We start from the raw sequence: 21,706 nt of genomic DNA, 5'->3' as shown, positions 1-21,706 counted from the left end.
ATCAAAATCACGTCCACTGGCAAAATACTCTAAAATATATAATGAGAATGTCCCATAATCACTGAAAGCAGGGCCTTATTGGGGTACATCGACACATCTCATAATCATCGACAACTCTAATTTTGGCTCAAGACCTCAAGACTCCTAATAATTTGTCACGTTGATAATAGATGGAAGATAAAGATAACATGTCATCGTCTGAGTGAACCTCTCTGTAGAGTCAAAAGTGCTTTGGATGAGTCATACATGGTCAAAGTCTATGCATTTAAGTCTAGACGTACACCTGCAATGGAAAGAATACTATACCATCAATATCATTGTGACTAATATGCCTAATAAAATAATATATCAATATCAATTTAAATGTGACAAACCCAATCCATGTGAGCCCATGAGATATAACCTCAATCTAAGTTTGGATCATTTATTCCTTTGATCGGCTCTAATAATAAACGTGACCACTGATAATTATCGAATCCATATTTTTTCCCAATCCTTTATTTCATGTGGTAACCACTCATCGAAAGACGTCTTCACACAAGTCCATTTAGCTGATGGAAACATATGTCGTAATACCACTAAATAATTATCAATGTGCTGAAGGAACAATATTATAAATATAGTGAGAAAGCATTGCAAAATAAAAATATGACGTCAAAATAATCTCATGTGTGAGTTCAAAAGTATATACCGGATCCAACAGCCATTGGTTGTCTTCACATAGTAGCTTCTACCATTGATTTTTAACACATGGTCCGTACAGATAAGTGACTATCGTTGCCTCTTTGGGAGTGTCCTCATACCATTGCAAATATTCAAACATGTTATTTTCTTCTCTTTTTGGATATGATGGCTGAAAAACCTCTCGTGCATGATGTTATTTGAAAGGATCAGTGACATTAGTTGACACTGAAGTGACACCGTACCATTGCAAAAACATCTCATGCTCTGAAGTGATTTACCCTTCTTGACAATTCTTCCTCGTAATGCCCTACGAGTACTCGAATGTTGCTATATTGGAGTTTCATTTATGACATTAGTTGATTGATAGATACCCGCATCATCATTATTAGAGAACTCAATCACTACTTCTGTTGACTTATCCTAGAATTAGAAAAAGAATAGTATTGAAGACAAAATTAATCATTTATTTAAAAAAAAATAATAGATTCTAAATAATTAATAATATGATTAAAAGACTTAACTCTTCACTAGGGGTTGCATGGTACCTATGTTGAAGCTCTATCAACTTGGTTTCAATCGATGCTTGATGTGCTTCAAGTATCGTTTGACGCTCGTTGATGTTTCCAAGTCATTCGTTAACTTTTTATATGAATCCTTGGAGAAACTCCTAAAGTCATTCAAGTTTATCTTCATGTATTTGTGCAAATGCGGTTATATCCATACGAGTAAGTGTTTCTTCTGTCGGTCGAGGTGATGATATAACAGGGCTACACTCAAATAGCTGCATAGCTAATGGCATAAAACTACGTATAATTGTACTTTGTCACCTATGAACAGAAGTACTCCAACTTAAACGTGAAGATTGGATTTTCAAAGGAGATGTTATAGCGGCAGGAGTAGTATCACATCCTTCTCGATCATTAATGTATTCCATAACATCTTTGTACTAAGATGACTATCTTTCAACTGTGGATGCAATCAAACAAGGAGTAACATCATAAAAATGTTCATAATAGGTTAGTTAAAAGGTCAAAATAATAGATGTTTAATAGTATTAGATTATACAACATAATAACTTACTTCAAAAGAGTTCAAAATACGATCAATCTCCTCCCAGTTTGGACCTTCTAAACTTTTTCACCTTAACATTGGGCGAATCCTCTTTAGAGATTTACAAACCATAAAATCTTTTAAATTATTAAGTGTTTCGTATATTTAGATCTGTCATACGAAAAATATATTATTAATATATAAAATAATTAGAAATATATTAGTATTTAGACTAAATGTAAATATTACAAAAAAGTGAACATTACTTGAAATGCCACTACACATCCTCGCATCCCCGTAAGTTAATATTAGGATATTTTGTGAATATGGTGGATTCATTTTCAAAACTTTATTATACTTTTTTTGTAAAGTCTTATCCAAAGATTTAACAGTCATCCTCCAAACAAGCATACCCCATAGAGATGAGTTAAATGTATCCTAATCATCAACTCTATGAAAACGTGCTTTGATACAATTTTTCTATTGTCTGATCCCAACGATCCATAATGAAGCAGATATAAGGTAGATATTTTAACAACATCTTCATCATTATTTTCCCAGCCTTTTCTTTACTAAATTTCAATCCTGTTATTAGAGTAAATTCAACAGAGTTACATCTACAGTCAACCCAATTAAGCCGAAACCATAATTCCTCTCCTACCATTCCTTTGTTGATTTGCAGAAACAACATAGAATGCAATAAACTAAAGTTATGTTTCAAAGTTTTCATCTTTAAAAATCACTCGAAACAACTCTTTTTGAACAATTCATTCTGGGCATGAGTAAGAGTATTTTTGATTTCCTTTACCGTTTCCATGTGATCTTTAACTTTTAACTTTATGAAAAAATTATGAGCATCGTTATACCTTCTTTCCCCAGAGTGCTCATTAACTCCAATTCCCTGGTAAACCCGTTAAAAATGTGAAAGGTTTTGCAATGTTAAAATATCAACCAATATAATCCATCAAAGTGTAAAAGTGTGCATAAAAGTGTAAGTTGGTGGGTGGAAATTGTGAGGGGTGCGTGAAAGTGTGAAAAAGTGCATGAAAATGTGAAAGGGTGTATGAAATTGTAAAAAGCACGTGAAGGTGTGAAAGGGTGTATTAAAGTGTGAAAGGGTGTGTGAAAATGTGAAGAGGTGCGTGATAGAGTGAAAGGGTGCATAAAAATGTGAAAGGGTGCGTGAAAATGTGAAGGGGTGCATGAAAGTGCGAAAGGGTGTATGAAAATATGAAAGGGTACATGAAAATGTGTAAAAGTGCATGAAAGTGTGAAGGGGTGTATGAAAATATGAAAGGGTGCGTGAAAGTATGAAAGGGCATGTGAAGGTATGAAAGGGTGTGTGAAAATGTGAAGGAGTATGTGAAATTGTAAAGGGTGCATTAAAGTATGAAGTGCGAAAAGGTGCATGAAAATGTGAAAAGATGCATGAAAGTGTAAAGTATACGTGAAAATATGAAAGGGTGCGTGAAAGTGTGAAAAGGTGCATGAAAGTGTGAAAAGGTGCATGAAAATGTGAAAGGGTGCATGAACGTGTGAAAGGGTGGATGAAAATGTGAAGGAGTGCGTGAAAATGTGAAGGGTACTTCAAAGTGTGAAAAGGGTTCATGAAAGTATGAAATGGTGCGTGCAAATGTGCAAGGGTGCATGAATGTGTGAAGGGGTGCATGAAAATGTGAAAGGATGCATGAAAATATAAAATGGTGCATGAAAGTGTGAAAGGGTGCGTGAAAATATAAATGAGTGCATGAAATTGTAAAGGGTGCATCAAAGTGTGAAAGTGTGAAAAGATGCATCAAACTCTGAATAGGTGCATGAAACTAAGAAATAGGTCATGAAAGTTATGAAAGGTGCATCTGTAAGTGTGAAGAGGTGCATGAATGTACGAACGGGTGCACGAAGGTCCATTAGTATGGCTAAAATAACTTTTCATTCTCCCTTAACAACGAACCAACACAATCAATCCAGCAAAATCAATGACATTATATTCTAAACTGATAATACTGTAATGAAACCTATCAACATTCGAACATCCAATGAAATAAAAACCTAAATCCCAAGTTAAATATCCCAAACTCTAATCTAATCAATGTTAACAATGTATACATACCTAAGATAACTCAAATGACATTGTTATAGTTTTTCTGACATCGGTTTGCCGAGTGTGAATCGAGGGTGGGGTAGTTTTGGTCTTGGCTGAAACTGTTGATCTTCTTATTATGTTTGCTTTGTTTGTCAAAAGATTATTAATTTTCTCATTCAATGTACCACTTCAAGTTGGATGCACCTATCACACCTCCTTCAACGTTGATGTACCCTTTCACGCACCCCTTCAAGTTATGACGCACCATTTCAAAGTGATGCACCTTCACACACTCCTTCAGCGTTGCTGCACCCTTTCATGCAGCTTTTCCAACACATACCTTTTCCAAAGTAACGTACCCTTTCACACACCTTTTTAGCATTGTCGCATCATATGATGCACCCTTTCACATACCCTTTTACGCACCCTTTCAATGTTATTGCACTCTTTCACACACCCTTTAAGGTTATGACGCACCCTTACAAAGTGATACATCCTTTCACACACCCCTTCATCTTTGCCACACCCTTTCACGCACCCCTTCAGCGTTGGTGCACCCTTTTAATTAAGATTTCATGCACCTTTTTACGATTTCATTTACCCCTTGAGAGAATTACACACCTTTTTACGATTTCACGCACCCCTTCATAGTTGATGCACCCCTTTTATAGTTTCACTTATCCCTTCGCATTTCATGCAACCCTTTACACTTTCGCACATTTTCGCATCCGCTCGAAAAAATGCACTGTTTCAAGAAAATGCCTACCCTTTCACTCATTTTCGCACCGTTTTGAAGAGACGCACACCCTTTTTCACTTGACACAACCCACACACATCTTGTCTTAGTTATGTCCATTATTTTGTAAAGGTATAAAGATATATAAATATCAATTATTATATCAAAAATTAATCTATTTTTTATCTATAAATCCTATTCATTATACAAAAATTAAACTTAATCTGTATACTTTGAAATATAAGAGTTTAATTTGTGAAAACTATTGTAAATAGAAAGAAATAGGATGAAGGATATTTTTGGAATGAAAAATATCATTTGATTGAAAAGGTAAAAGTTGAAAAATCTTGTCGAAAAAGGTTTAAGCGGCAAATTCAGTGCTATTTTAATTAATTTCCCCCTTAAAAAACCAAGTAAGCTCACAGAAAAAGAAAAACTCATACAAAACTACAGTAAGACGGTAAACATCGCTATTCTAATCAAAACATAGAAAGAAAAATAATCAAAAATTTAAAGAAAGGAATATGTTTACCAAGACATCCAATCCATTGCAAACAAACCTTGTGGTGAAGGTAGAGGTGTGCACAATCCAATCTACTATAGTTTGAAAGTTTTTTCAAACCACTAAAAAAACCTGTTTGAAAATTTTTTAACCAAATCAAACCATTTTAAGCTTCAAACCAAACTAAACTGGAAAAACATGATTTGGTCTGGTTTGGATTACAGTTTGAGCCTATTAATATCATTCACTTTAAAATATATATTACATTATACAATTAATTAAATTATAGTTTTCTTAAATATAATATAAATATGTAAAACAAATATAAAATATATATACAATATATATGCAAAGAAAATGAAAAAATAAATACGATAAAACAAGTTGTACACCTTATTACTTTTTAAAAAATTTTGTCAAATATAATTTTTTTAAAAATAAAATGGTTTACGGTTTACAGTTTGATTCAATTTAAAAATTGTTTAAACCATAACTCAAATTGAAAATTATTTTTTAAAAATTATTTTACAAACTATTTTACAAACTAACTGTAGTTTAAAACAAATTATGTACATCCTTAGATGAAGGAGCTGCAGAACTTGGGAGCGGGAAAGCGGAAGGAATGAGGAAAGGATAATATGGAGAAACCATGATCTCTTTTATCAACTACATTTAAACTCAGTCAGTCAAATAACATTCTTCACCATGTAAGGCTTGAGAATGAACTTGAAACTTACGTTAATAACCTCAAAGTGGGCACAACTTTACTTGCATGACTTTTTCTCTTTTTGACATGTACAAGCTGATGAATTGAAGAGAACTGGAGAAAGAGTTACCTTTTTCTTAATCGTGGATAGAGAGATGGGCTTTTCTTGTTTGTGATTCTTTATCAGAAATGGCTGCTACGATTAAGAAAAATACTATTGTTTCATTCATATTCCCCTTACAAAATATTGTAAAACAATAGCAAAATAATGATCTAGCATTGTGTAAACTGGTGCATATTTGTTTGGCAGTCAATCTTCAACTTCCTGTCAAGTAAGTAAATAATAAAAGTAGTTTAAGTTTGATCTCTTTCACATGACGACTCACTTTTTCATCCCCCCATTATATGGGTGAGAATTTTGGGAATAACATATTGAGAAGAAAAAACAAACTGCTACTATTTAAAGTTCAATTAATGACTTCCAATCCTCCAAAAATAGGGAAAACGTATTGCTCACGTAGTTTTCCACAGCCTCTTTGATGTGTGGATTGGATACTAATGTTGCTTTTTGTCCACTAAATACCAATAACGTAGTTGACACTTTAATCAAAGTCTCATTACCCTCATATGTTAGTAGTTCTACTTTTATGACAAATTTTCTATAAAGAAATTGAAGGACTTGAAGATTGCCCATCATGTTACATATTTATTCTTTTTTGCAAGTTCTTTTCAAATTTCTAGACCTGTCTGTTTTGGTTGGACAGACAAACCTAGAATACCAAATAAGTCAAGATTTCACAAACATAACAAAAACTTAAACCCAGGTCTTCTTTTTAAAAGTTTTAATATTTCATTAGTTTTGTTAATCTTAGAGATTGTTTGACTGAGAAAATATTGTTTGTTGTTTTGTTGAGAGATTCTCCACTTGAATTTTCTACAACTTGCCCCTTGATGTTGACACTAATTTTGCCTACTCTTCAACTGGGAAAACGATATTATGTTAATATAGAGTCTTCTTTCTAACATTCAAGTAAACCTTGGTAACGTAGTTGACACTCTAGCCATACTATGCCAGTGTTTTTGCTTCTGTGATGAATTTTCATTGTCCAGATTCCTTTCTTTTCAACCTCTGATATCTTTACTAAGCTTAGAAAATTAAATTTAAAAAAAAAAAAAAACCTTGAAGTGCTCATTAGGTTGCATCTTTTTCTTTTTCCGAAGTTCTTTGCTTTGTCGCTAGCGCTTTTGTTCTACTTCCTATTAAGCTTGAATATAACACTAGTCCAGGAAATACTTGAAAATATAATGCTTGACCATAAATAAAAAGAGAAAATACTTTTACTTCTTTTTTTTCATGTAAAGTTTTCATAAAGTTTTGAAGTTGGGGCCAAGATGATTCGAGAAGCAGAGCAAACACACTGCACTTGTACATTATCAAATTAAATATCAAAGGAAAGATGGACAAAGAGTAGGGTTGAATTCATCTTCAAGAAAGTCTCAAATGTATTTGACTCAAACGAACTCGAGTTTCTGAAAGTTAAATATTTTTAACTCCAATTTTAGTGTGTTTGTCATCAAACTCATGAGTCTGCATCCAAATTAGACTAATCACCAAATTCTGCTTGAATGCATTCGATCAACTGATCCAATATTGGCTCTGAAACATTACTTGCTAAACGCTACGGCCTTGCTACCCCAATATAATTGAATAAATATTTTAATTAAAAAACAAATTCATGCAGAAAGTAATACCCCTGTGAAAAAATTATATTAAACAGTAAAAAAGTAAATTTTCTATGATTGAATCAATCAAATGTAAAAGAAAAAAGTAAGAATTTTTCTTACAAAAATCTAATAAATGAAAAAGTAAAGTGGAAAACTAAAAGTTTGTAAGTTGATGTTTGTGGTATTAGTAACTCTTAAATCAAATTACGAATTGTATCGTACATTGTTTCATTTTTTGATTTTTTTTTCCAATTAATTATATCTTGGGGAGCAATATTACACGTACATTTTTTGAATACATAAATGATTGTATAATTATATAATTAGGCTACTATTATACAGAGACGCAAAGGAAATGTTAACCCATGATGCTGTGGCTCCTTCTCGTCCGTAAGCTCTACTAGATAATACTATTATTTGACATCTGCATCTATTATGGGTACTGATAGACAGTTTATTGTGATTGGCTCCTAAACCTATCAAAGCTGCTGACTTGTCAAAAAACATTTTATGTGGCTCCTCTCAATAGTGTCCGTGCAATTGAATATATGCCTGTATGCATTTGAAGGAACTTCAATGGTTTAAAAAGCTTGCAGTTGCCTTTTTATAACTTACTTTGTATTTCTCATTTCAATGGCATCAAGTGGGAGCCTTTTTGCCAAGAGAGAAAGCAGCGCTGAAAGAGCCTTTTTGAATGCCCTTTGTTGTTGAATTGTCTATGGCATCGGATCTTGCAAACAATTTAGCTGCTGGTGACCAAATCATTTCGGAAATGATATTGCAATTGGTTGGTAAATAATTGCATTTGGGACTGGGAAATGCTACATTCAACTTAATTGTTTGGAGTGATGGATAAACTTGGATTGACTAGATCATGTACTTTATGACATACAATTAAAGGCGGCATTGGGCTGTGCCGGATATGGCCACCAGGAAGACTAATTTGGTCTTCCCGACGTGGCCCCAACATTTCATGATTCAAGTTCAGATCATGCGAGTTGTGTAACAAGTAAACTTACAGAAATTCCATCTTCATTATAGTAGTAAAAAACTGAAGCAAAAGCTTCTCCTTAAACGAATGTGAAAACAAGAGGACCAAAAGGTTGCTTCTTTTATTGTCTGTCAAAATTTCTTATGAAGAAAATAGAAAGCTTTATTATCTTTTGGGGTTTTAGATGAACTGACAGGATGACTGTGCCATCTCAGAAACCTTTTTCCCTCCACCTAGAAGTGTCTATGGTGATCTATGTTATATGGTGTATCTCCTGGATAAATATCACTCCAAGAAAACTTGAAGCAATTACATCTTGTATCTATCACTCTCAAGAGCGTGAATAGATATTTCATCCCCGTAATAGTGAGAAGCTACAAATTGATCTTCCTATACTTCTCTGCGTCAACAAGGAAAAGCTATCTTCCACTATAATAAACATTAAGATTTCTTATCGCTGCTACTATAACCTTACATATAAGACGACAACATTTTATCAGAAACTTATTTTTTGTTGGTCTGTGTTGATCTGTTTTCTTTAGCTTTCATGGACCATAGGGCTGCTTGACTTCATTTGGTTGAGTTTTTACGCTCCCAGCTCCAAGGTTTCGGATCCACATATTTCATTTGTTTCTTGTCAAGTAAGATATTATCTTCGGGTGTTTTAAGGTATTTTTTTTGCAATAAATTTTATAGTTCCACTTGTGGCTAGATTTATCTTTTTGTTTTTGAACTCAAGAAGAAGAAAAGTCAACTAATGATCGCCATTCGCCAAGTAAGTCTATAAGACTAGCATTTTGATAGAAAATTTGAATTCATTGTTCCCGTTCCCCTTTCATCATGCTTCATGATCTTCTGGGGTTTAAATGCACATTCTTTTGTGGGAATCAAATATTCTGTTAATTCCAAATTATCACTGACACATGCAATTTCTGCTCTTGGTAGCTTTTTAGGGTATCAAGATGATGGGGACGAGATTTTGTGGATTTCTTTATGTGGCATCTTATGGTTACTTGGTGGTTTTTGCAGTTGCTCAGATTGCAGATCCTTCAGAAGGTGATTCTTGCTGCAATTTAAGTTTTTTTTTTTTCCATTTTCTTCATATCTCTCACTACCAAGTTTTCATATGTAGCTTTTCTCGTCTACAAGTTTTTAATAAATTTATAACATCTATCTGCTTTTGAACTTTTCTGCGCTAAATTCCACATTATATCCTGAATACCAGATGATTTCTGCTGCCTAATTTGCCATCAGTGTAAAGTCAGTCAAGTGTTTGAAGTCATACAAATAAACCGAAGGAACTAAAATACACCAAACAGCCCACCTGGTTTCCAAGCATCCCACCAGTTGTAAAGTACAATTTTTGATCACAAGGTGCATCATTTGTGCACATAAATTTCATAGTTTGTGAGATACATTTACATAAATGATCTGCCTCATCATGTTCTGCCTATTCTTGAACTATCTTGTTTTTGAAAAAAATTCTACAGCAAGGGACTGATGAGGTCTTGAATTTAGGTGTTGGGTTGTATGTATCTTTTCTACATTTTCAGAGGGTTTAGCATTAAAAGATAATTACTTCCTTATCCCCTGATTTTTGTAGAGGTATCTATATTTGCTAATGCCCATTTGCAGTCAGTGCATTGGTAGCAGTCCGGAGCAGATTAATCGATCCTATGGACAGTCTCATAAACTGGAACCAGGAAGATCCATGCCTATCAAATTGGACTGGAGTTCTTTGTTTTGACTCGATTAACGGGACAGATGGTTACCTGCATGTTCAGGAGCTGTATGTCCTTCCAATACCCCTTTTTACCTCTTTCATGTTTGCTATTACTTGGAATTTCCTGATGTTAGTCATGCTCTTAGTTGCCTATATTCTGGCTTGCCGAATCTTCATATTCTAAAGATGTGACAGTTAATGATTCTAAATTTTTATCTTTGATACAGGCGGCTGCTGAACATGAATCTTTCAGGATCATTAGCACCTGAGCTTGGACTATTATCTCATCTTCAAATTTTGTGAGACATAAAATTCACAGAAGTTGATATCTTAAGAAAATGAGATTTTATCTTATATCTTCCAAGTTAATCATGCAGTTTTGCCAAAAGATTTTTTCATTTATTGTCTGCTGGCAAGGATTTCATGTGGAATGATCTGACAGGAAGCATACCAAAGGAGATAGGGAATATGTCATCTTTATCACACTTGTAATTTGTAGATGCAGGTGTTCATAAAATTATTTATATCCAAATAAGGCAAAGGACTATTTCGCAACCAAGTTTTAGCTCAATCTTAATAATACACCCACGACAGATTAAAAACTTAAACACTTACTCATCCCTAAACTGTTTATGAAATTTTCTATTAAATATAAAGGTAAGATTGTTATTTAATAATAATATTTAAAAATATATAATTTAATTTTATTTGCCCCCTCAAATTTTAAAATTAAACATTTAAACCCCATACCTGAACTTTGAAAAGTGACTTCCCCCCCCCCCCAAAATCTCTAAGTTTTTTTTTCACCCCTCCCTCCGACCACTGACGATCGACATGACACATTGCTAGACGACACTAATTATCCTTCACTTAACGACAAAACGTTGTCCATTCTCTAGACGATGCTCTTTGTCCAGATCAAAACGACTCCATCTTGTTCCTTCATTGTTGGTTCACCGTTCGCCAAAGAAAATGGTTGAATTTCAAGTTTGGTATCTTAGGGGGGGAAAGTAAATTTTTTAAAACTTAATCAAAGAGGGAAATGTTAGTTTTTCAAACTAAGAGGGGGAAATTAGATGTAATTTTAATTATTTTAATGTTACTGATAAAATAACGATTTTATCTCTTAACCTAAACAAAAAATTTTTTGTCTATCCTAACAGATTAAAACTGTAATAGGTATTTGGATTTTTTATTTGTCACAGATATATATTTGTCATTTCATCAAAACTTGGTTGGAAAATTGTTATTTTCCCATCCAAATATGATGTTGTTAGAGAATACTATACTTTGTATGATGTACATGCTTGCGCAGACTCTTGAATGGAAACAGATTATCAGGATCTTTACCAGAAGAGCTAGGCAAACTTTCAAACCTGGATAGACTCCAAGTAGACGTCAACAGTATCTCGGGCACAATACCAAAATCCTTTGCTAACTTGAGCTGAGTGAAACACCTGTAAGTGGATTTTTGATCCAAAGGATTGTACCATGCAGCAAGGCAATTATATTTCTTCCCCTCATTTTGTCTTCTGATGTATCTTAAATATTGCAGTCACTTGAACAACAACTCAATTGTTGGTCAACTTCCACCTGAGCTTTCCAGATTTTCCGAACTTCTTCATTTGTGAGTTTATAAAAAAGATTTTGTTTTTATCATATATTTTCTGCAGTATTGTTTTCGTTTGGACTGTTTCTCTGTACTAAAAGCTGTTATCTGGTCATGAATGATATGTGTTTGATTAAACACATGCTTGCAGGCTTGTGGATAATAATAACTTGACCGGATATCTCCCACTAGAATACTCAGAGATGCCAGCTTTGCGCATACTGTATGTTAGTCTGCCCCATACTGTCACAATTTTTATTTTTACTTGATCTTAACTATTCCTACATATCTGCTTGATTGTATTTGCTTAATTGATGGTATGAATTAAGGGCATTCTAAATGGGGTTAGGTTTACTGGCAACTTGGTTTATCAGATTGCAAATTATTTTACTGATTATATTTTTCTTCTTTTTTCCCTCTGCAGTCAACTTGATAACAACAACTTTGCTGGTGCAGAAATTCCACGCATGTATGGAAACTTTCCCAACTTATTAAAACTGTAAGGGCAACTGCAATCACACTCTTCTACTGAACAATTATGTGTATTGTTTGGCCTTGAGATCTATATTTTTTAACATACCAGTGATTGTATAATTCTAGTCATAAAGCACCTAAGAGGAGTTTCTATGAACTGATTATATAGCAGGATCCACTAAAAGTTACTTCAATTTGAGTTTGAAACCTGAAGTACCTGTGCAATGTTCATGTCATGGCCATGGTTGATATTGAGAACATAGATGCTTCAGGTTGCAAATATCACTAGTTGGTCACTGTTGTTGGAAGCATCAAAATGATAGTTTGTTTTTGCCATACATCAAAGAATAGGCTATGCTGATGCTGCTTTACTTTTCTCTCCCGAAATTGGCAGAAGTCTTAGAGATTGCAGCTTGCAGGGAGCTGTTCCTGATCTTAGCAGGATTTCAAGGTTTTACTATCTGTAAGTTTTGAGTATTGTTCTAATTTTGTATCAGATTTTTTGCAATTCTCTTCCAGTAGGTTGCATTAGCTCTTGCAGAAATTCAACTTTTATATTTTTTACTGGACTTGTGACAGGGATCTTAGCAGGAATCAACTCACTGGACACATACCATCAGATAAGCTTTCTGATTTTGTGAGAAATATGTATGTAATGGCGTGTAAACTTGTCACTTTTTTTTTTCTCAACGTCCTAGTTCATAGCCCAACCTACTATCAAAACATCATGTACTCTGAATGCATAGTCCATCATGGTTTTTTTTTTGGGTTTTGCAATCTAAAACATATCTTAACAGTTTAAAACCTCATAAACTATTTAACCAGTTTTGTCGTAGTATGTCCAAAAACAATGTGGGATGTCTATACATACCCAACATTTCTCCGTTGCTTAGTGTGGGATTTGCCTATAGGTGTGTTTTTACAATTTTGTTCAAAATAGATAACTAAAATGGAGAGGATGTCAGAGTAATTTTATTTTTGCCATATCAGTGATCTGTCAGAAAACAATCTTACTGGATCCATCCCAGAAAGTTTTGCAGAGCTTCCTTTTCTTCAGAGACTGTGAGATCATATATACTTCTAACTTTTCCTTGTCATTTCCAATGAATTATTATGTCCATGATCTTTTTAAGCACTTTGGATAAGATTTTCAAATTATCTTCTACTTCCGGTCACTTGAGAACAACTTTTTGAATGGTTCCATCCCAGCTAGCATATGGCAGAAGAAGCCCATCAGTTCAAATGATAGATTGTCACTGTAAGATCTCAAAAATGAAACCTTTTTCATTTGCTGTTATGCTTCACTAATTCCTGGATGTCTCATCGACAACTTATTATTCTGAAATATGAATTAAGGGTTCTCATTTGTTAATTTTTTTTGGAGTTAGCTTCATTGGTTTTGTTAGCCTGGCTCTGTAAAACATATCTATTGCCTGTCATTTATCTTTGTTCCCATTCAAAATGCAGTGATCTGCGGAACAATTCATTCTCAAGCATTTTAGGAGATCTAAATCCTCCAAACAATGTCACAGTCAGGTATGTTGTTTTCTTATTAGGAAAATGTTGCTAGTCAATTACACTATGAATGAGGACATTACGAAAACTAAAAGAACAAACAGCAAAAATGCACAAATACTCAATACAAGAACACAAGTATTTACTTCAGAAACACAATACAGAAAAACCATGCATAAATAATGGAGAAAATTTCACTATGAATGAAGAAGAGATTTCTATGCTCTCTCTTTCTGAGCTCATAATCTTAGTGTACTCTAATTGTGGCACACACTCTCACTTACATTACATACTCTTGAATATAACTTTGGTGTACAAACTCTAGTTGACAGTTATTTGACACATATACTTATTGGTCGCATTTCCATAATATGTCATACATGTAGTATAGTAGGTCACTCCAATCCATAAGTCATACCCATTATGTTCGATTAGACTAACTAGCAAATAAGATCCTAACCCCTACTAGAATTCAAGTCACCACATGAATTCAATCGTGATGGACTATGTCTAAAATAAATAATACCTTGACAATGGGTCAAGCTATTTAACCGGATTATTACAAATGACATCAGAACACTGGAGAGATGTTAAGTATGTATGCGATGATAAAAGAGGATTGGTATCAGTGCATGGAAGATATGATAGGTATGTATGGGATGATAATAGAAGATTAGTTAAATAACTTACTCCTTAGCCACGGATGCTAGGTCTGTATGAAATGATAAGAGAAGACCGGTGTAAAAGTACGAGACAAATGTTGGAGTCTTTATAGGATGATAAGAGAAGATTTGTTATATAGTTTATGAATTTCTTAAATGTCAAATGCAAAACCAGGCCTGTGTCCAAAAGGGACAATATCTTGATAGTGAGTCAAGTTATTGCCCCAAGATGTTATATGTTTATTATATTTTTCCTCTTTACTACTTGATTTTCTACTATCTTCCGGTTATTCTGGTCATCATGAAAACTACAAATACTTTAATATTGGAAAAGCTGATCTGCATATTGCTCCTTAAGTTTGCCATTCATTTCTTATCATTTTATCGGTTTATGTTAAGGCTTGGCGGCAATCCTATCTGCACAAATGCAAATATACCAAACATAGGCCAATTTTGTGATTCTCAAACAGAAGATGATGGGAAACCTGCAATACCGACCAATTCAAAGTGTCCTACTCATGAATGTCCCCTGGATAATTTCTACGAATATGAGCCAGCATCTGGTGATTTATGTGCCTGTGCAGCACCTTTGCGAATTGGATACCGGCTAAAAAGTCCAAGTTTCTATTATTTCCCTCCATATGCCAACAATTTTTCAGCGTATGTAACTACTTCTCTCAACTTAAGCTGATATCAACTATCAATTGATTCGTTTGTTTGGGACAAAGGACCTCGTCTAAGGATGCATTTGAAGCTGTTTCCTCCAGCCAACACAACTATGTTTAATTCAAGTGAGGTGTACCGAATTGGACGCATATTTACATCCTGGGCATTTTCTGGTAATGAACTATTTGGACCATATGAGCTGCTCAACTTCACTCTCCTTGGACCTTATGCCAGTAGTAATTACCTAAGCTTGCCATTGCTCTTTAATTTGTTCTAATGAAACTGTTTATCTGCATGCTGCAATTTGTAAATGCTCTCTTGATTTTTACTTACGATTCAGTGATTCCTGTGACAAGAAGGACTAGTAGTATTAGTGAAGGCGTCTTGGCAGCAATTTTAGTTGGAGCCATTGCCAGTGCTGTGTCAATAACTGCAACTCTAACATTCCTGGTGACAAGAAGACATGCCAGAAGTCAGCAATCAATGTCAAGAAGGCGTTTATGTGAGCTTTCTTATACAACTACCTATGATTTATTTTTGCAAGATCTTCCATATTAGCATACTACTGGGAAAGAAGTGTGAACTTCCTTACGCTTTGCAGCCAGAAAAATTTCAACGAAAATTGATGGAGTGAAGGCCTTCAGGTTCAAGGATTTGGCATCGGCAACTGACAACTTTAACAGCTCAACTCAAGTTGGTCAAGGAGGTTATGGAAGGGTTTATAGAGGAGTTTTATCTGACAATACAATTGTCGCCATAAAACGTGCAGAAATAGGATCTGTACAGGGCCAAAAGGAATTCTTGACAGAGATAAAATTATTGTCAAGATTACATCACCGGAACCTGGTTGCTTTGTTGGGCTATTGTGATGAAGAAGAGCAGGTATGGTCTTGTAGATGCCAAGACATCTGATTTGTGAATATTTTACCCAAGAAAAAAAAAGTCTATACAAATTTGTTGAATCACAGATATGAACCATCTGCTTGTGTTCTTGGTACTTATGCAGATGCTGGTGTATGAGTACATGCCTAATGGCACCTTGAGACACTGGCTTTCTGGTATGAAACCCCTTCTATTTGTTCTTTTCCTGGTTTAAAATTTTGATGGTGAAATTTAAATGTAGGTAAAGATAAGGCATGCCTCAATTTCAGTATGAGGGTCCTCATTGCATTACATGCAGCTAAAGGGATTCTTTACCTCCATACTGAAGCAAACCCGCCTGTGTTCCATCGAGATATCAAAGCCAGCAACATACTTCTGGACTCCAAGCTTATTGCTAAAGTTGCTGATTTCGGACTCTCGCGGCTTGCTCCAGCCCTGGATGATCAAGGAACCATAGCAACTCATGTCTCCACGATTGTCAAGGGAACACCAGTAAGTTTGAATCTATAAAACTTTGCTCATTCACATGTTCCAGGATAATAAAGGTTCACAAAATTAACTTTCTCAACAAATATCCAGCTTCATAACAAGTACACACATATCCAATGATCATATACATGCAGGGCTACCTTGATCCAGAATACCTTTTAACTCATAAGTTGACAGACAAAAGTGATGTTTATAGCCTCGGAGTTGTATTCCTGGAGCTTTTGACTGGCATGGAACCAATATCACATGGAAAAAACATAGTTCGCGAGGTACTTTCTCACACAGAAAACTCTTTCTTGAATATCTATTCTCTGTTGCATTTTTTCTTATGAGAAAACAAAACCTATATCCAGGTGAATGCAGCTTGTGAATCGGGCTTGATGCTCTCCGTCATAGACAATAGAATGGGACCCTGCCCATCTGAGTGCTTGGAGAGGTTTGTAGCTTTGGCCCTCAATTGTTGCCATGACAAGACAGAACGTCGGCCATCCATGTTGGATGTAGCAAGGGAGCTGGAAAACATACTGAAGATGATGCCAGAAACTGATGCAACATTTTCTGAATCCACCTCCATACATTCTACCAGTAAATCAACATCAGAATCAGCTTCTTCATCGTTAATGACAAGGGATCAATATTTTCCATCTGATATATCAGGCAGTGATCTTGAGAGTGGTGTCATTCCCACCATTTCGCCTCGTTAACACCTAGAAAAGGAGTTTTAATTTGGTTTTTCATGTGCCGTAGTGCTGTAGTAGTGGTAGTTTGAAGTCTTACTATTTAAGTATGGAACTCTTTAGAAAAGGTAAATGTAAGGTGGGATTCAATATGAGCTAAGCCTAGAGTTGGCTCAAGCTCAAACTTATTTGAGCTAGAGTATATTATTATCAAATGATCATCGGTAAAGTAAACAATATCGTTAAAATGATGAATAATATCGTCAAATAAAAACACAAGGTGCTCTCAAATTGAATTGAAACCCCAGGTCAAGGTCATTACATTAATAGTATTCACATCATTTTGAATTTAATCAATCCCTAGTTAAAAGAACTTTGAAGGATGGAAACATATTAAAATCCTTGAACTATTTGTGGAAATTTGTATTTATGATTAAATTATTGAATTATTATGGTGTGTATATACCTCTGTTTTTAATCCTAGATTTAGTTAAAGGTCCCGTTTATGGGTTAATTGGTTTAACCGATTATTCAAATCGATGATATCAACATAATATTAACATAACAATTGGCATAATTAAAATTTTAAAATAAATTTTAGTCAAATGACATCAACATGAGTTGAACACTCCTTCCTTTTCAAGTTAACCTTTAGGAGTGAATTTGACATTAGATTAAATTTAAGTCAAGTCAATTTAGACCTCAATCTTACATTTCATAAGTGAGAGAAATAATTTACAATTATCTCAGAGTTAAGAATGCGTATTAGAATTTACATTTGTCTCATGTAATCAAATTGTTAAGTTGAGGGATAGATTTGAGATGAGTTGAATTCGAAAAATTATCAATTTGGTTTAACTTGAATTTAAAATGATCAATTTAAGATTATATTAGCTTATTTAAATAGTAAGAGAATAAGAAGAATTGTAAATTAAAAAAATAGAGAAAAATTGTAGAAGAAGTTGCAAGAATAGCCGGCGAAGTGAACTTCAATTAAAGCTAAGCTAAATAACGATTCGAAATTAGTTTGAATTAAATCCACCTTTAGTTAGACTATTGTAGAATATTTTATGTTGGTATTAAAATAGTGGTAACCTGTGTCATTGAATTTGTATTACACCAACTCTTGTAACATTTTTTAATACATAAAAATAAAAATTGATGTGAAATATCCAATGAGTCTTGTCTTATCACCCAAAATGATGTGAAATATCCAAACATATTCTACATCTCTCTCGTGAACAAAAAGCAGTGAAGATTCACATGCCCCTTGGTATCCATTTCCAACCTCTATCTGCAACTAGTGAAGATTCACTGTTCCAAGCATGACTTTGTCTTTGAATTCTGCATAAATTTCATGCTAAATCAAGACACAAATTGGTGGAGAATTAGAAGGCTCTACTGATGAGTCTAAAATAAGACAAAACTAGTGATTTTAAACCTATAAAAGGTATACACAAGGCTGAACCTTAAAAGTGGGTTAGCTTGAGATCTTGTGTGGGCAGTTTCATTGTGCCAGATTTAGAAGCCCATGACACAATACGCATACACAAGTGATCAATGTGTGTGTGTGTGTGTGTGTGACACAATACACATACACAACCAGCAATTTCAAACCTATAAAAGGTTATACAAAGGTTAAACCTTGTGTGTATGTGTAACCAACAATTTTAAACTAGTGATTGTAAACCAATAAAAGGTTTTACACAAGGCTGAACCTTGAGTGTGCATGTGTGTGTGTGTGCATGTGTCTGTGTGCGTCACTCTTATTCTTGAGAAGGTTATACACAAGGCTGGACCTTGAGTGTGTGGGTGCATGCACGCACCTCACTCTCATTTTTAGAGATCTTAAGCTTTTAGATTTTGGTTTTCCCTCCTCAAGGACGTATAGTTATCTCAGTGGGACATGGCTGCACTGGTGACACCAATGCTTATTCTCTATGACAGGAACCCATCTCCAGAAGTTCCAGATAAAGAGTTCTTCAATCGGAGTTGCTCAAAATAGAAGACTCTAATAGCCATATGTACTGAGAACCTATATGAACTTGCAGAGCTTCTTACACTCATGTTCAGTCAGCGTTGAATGAGCCCGAAAGAGAATATGAAAAACATCGACCAATGTTAAAGTTGAAAAGGAGAAAGCAAATAAACAAAATAGCTCACTCTAGCAACACCAGTCATACTAATTGAGACTTGATAGACATCTCAAAGAAAAATACATTATATATCTTCAGTTAAGAGGAATCATCAAGGCAACTTTCCAGGGTTTACTCAAGATTTTAGAATCATGAATCTTGAATGTCTTACCTTTAAATATTTGTTAACTACTCTGCAAAGCCTGTCATAAATAATTCAAGCATAATCAGGCAATATCTCAATCATAGCCATGAATTTTTGTAAACTCAACTAAGGATCAGGAGTAATCTCTGTTGGATATGCATAGCCTTCCTACTTTCAACAAAGAACCATGGCCTGAAGAACCAAAGCCTTCCAATTCATAACCACATTCTTCATTATCTTCATCTTCAATCCGCTGCAAGAAATTAACTAGTATTCGATGGGCAGTGTCAACATCAAATAATGAATCACCAACCTAGATGGATGGTATAAAGAGATCATCAAGTGAAACCATTTCCAATCAAAAAGCGATCCTCTTTTACAGTTCAAGCTTGTAGGAAATGCTCGTTTCTACCATGATTGTCGTTTTTGGAATCCCAAAAAGAAAATTCTATAGAGTGGAAGAGCTTTTCTCAATTGGCAGAAGATTTACAAGAGTTTCCACTGTAGTTCTCTCGTCATTTTCTACTGTTGTAGGGCTCAATTTCAACCTTGCTAGATACCAAATTCGAATTTCGACATCTTCCAATACCCTGTAATGCATTAAAGACGTAGTAATGCTATCTAGTCAAACAACTAAGTTTCCCCTGGCACAGATAACTCTGATAATACTCAATCTCAAGTAGTGAGAGATTCTCAATCCATCAATCAAGGCACCCAACAGTGAAATCAGCGGATTCACCACCACAATCAAACTAAGACCAACCTGATGCCAGTTGCTACTTGAAAGCATTCATGGCAATAGCCTCCACACATTTCTTCATAATCCCCACCTCATCTAGCAAGGAAGGTAGCATCTCACATGTAGAAAGGATTTCTATTGACATTTTTAGACATCTCATACAGTGTTGGCAACAAAAGTTGTCCACTCTTCCTAACCAAGCAGGTTGCACAAAAAACCCAACTAATAATAATATTTTACTCTTACTCGCCCCTCAATTCAACCACTCTGAACCCGTTCTTTTCAGATCTTGAAAGCCTTTCTTTTCAAGTCTCAGCATAACCAAAACGATAACAGAAACACAGACTCTGAACAAAAATAGTATGAACAAGTACAAAAACCCTTTTTTTTACAACTTTTTGTGAAGCCTAAAAAAGGGAAATTAATTAAAATAGGCACCGAATTTGCTAAGTAAACTTTTTTCGGCAAGATTTTTCAACTTTTACCTTTTTAAGTAAATGGCATTTTTCATTTCAAAAATACCCTTCATCATATTTCTTTCTATTTACAACAGTTTTCACAGATTAAGCTCTTATATTTCAGAGTATATAGATTAAACTTAATTTTTCTATAATGAATAAGATTTACAAATGAAAAAAAAAAATTAATTTTTTATATAATAATTGATATTTCTATACCTTTATACTTATACAAAATGATGGACATAACTAAAACAGGATGTGTGTGGGTTGTGTCGGGTGAGAAAGGGTGCGCATCTCTTTGAAATAATGCAAAAATGAGTGAAAGGGGGGTGTTTTCTCGAAACGGTGCATTTTTCTGAACAACTACAAAAGTGTAAAGGGGTGCATGAAAATGCAAAGAGGTACGTGAAAGTCTGAAAGGATGCGTAAAAATATAATGGGGGTGCATCAACTCTGAAGGGGTACATGTAATCACAAAGGGTGCATCAACTCCGAAGAGGTGCGTGAAATCGGAAAAGGGTGTGTCATTCTCTCTAGAGGTGCGTGCATGCATGCATGAACAATTTAAATTGTTGATACATCTGTTGTAATGAAAACACTTTCATTAAAAAATTAATTCATTAAACTAGAAGAGAATTCATTTCTTTCATTAATATTTAGATGGCGGTAGATTTAGGATAGATGAAAGTATTTACTACAATATTTATAAAACAATTATTTACTTGTTCCAGAAAGAACTCTTTCCTATTATTGCATACACATCTCTTTCTTTAGTTATTTTCATTATTCCAAATTTGTTTCATTCTAAACCAACCCCATATTTTTGCTTCTTGAATCCATTGATCGGAAAAAATGGTAGGAGTGATGTTCATGCTTAGATTTAGTGGGCAATGGCATAGTAAAGGTGGTAATAATTTAAAATATATTGGTGGAGTTCAAAAATTATTTTCAGCCAATAGAAGAATCAAATATGACAGATTTGTAGAAGGAGTATGTTCTCGTTTGGATATCAATCAAAGTTATAATGAGATAAAAATTTATATGTCAAATCC

The 21,706-nt window shown here is 34.4% G+C and overlaps 2 pseudogenes; one reads left to right on the top strand and one right to left on the bottom strand.

Moving 5' to 3' along the window:
- Positions 1-8,204: 8,204 nt before the first annotated feature.
- On the top strand, positions 8,205-17,365 carry LOC123202248 (annotated as a pseudogene).
- Positions 17,366-19,022: 1,657 nt separating this feature from the next.
- Positions 19,023-20,353, bottom strand: LOC123202247 (annotated as a pseudogene).
- Between the last annotated feature and the right edge of the window lie 1,353 nt (positions 20,354-21,706).

Source organism: Mangifera indica, chromosome 18 (assembly GCF_011075055.1).
Source record: "Mangifera indica cultivar Alphonso chromosome 18, CATAS_Mindica_2.1, whole genome shotgun sequence".
Lineage (NCBI taxonomy): Eukaryota > Viridiplantae > Streptophyta > Magnoliopsida > Sapindales > Anacardiaceae > Mangifera > Mangifera indica.
Note: the sequence above shows the minus strand (reverse complement) of the source record. Positions and strands in the feature narration are given on the sequence as shown.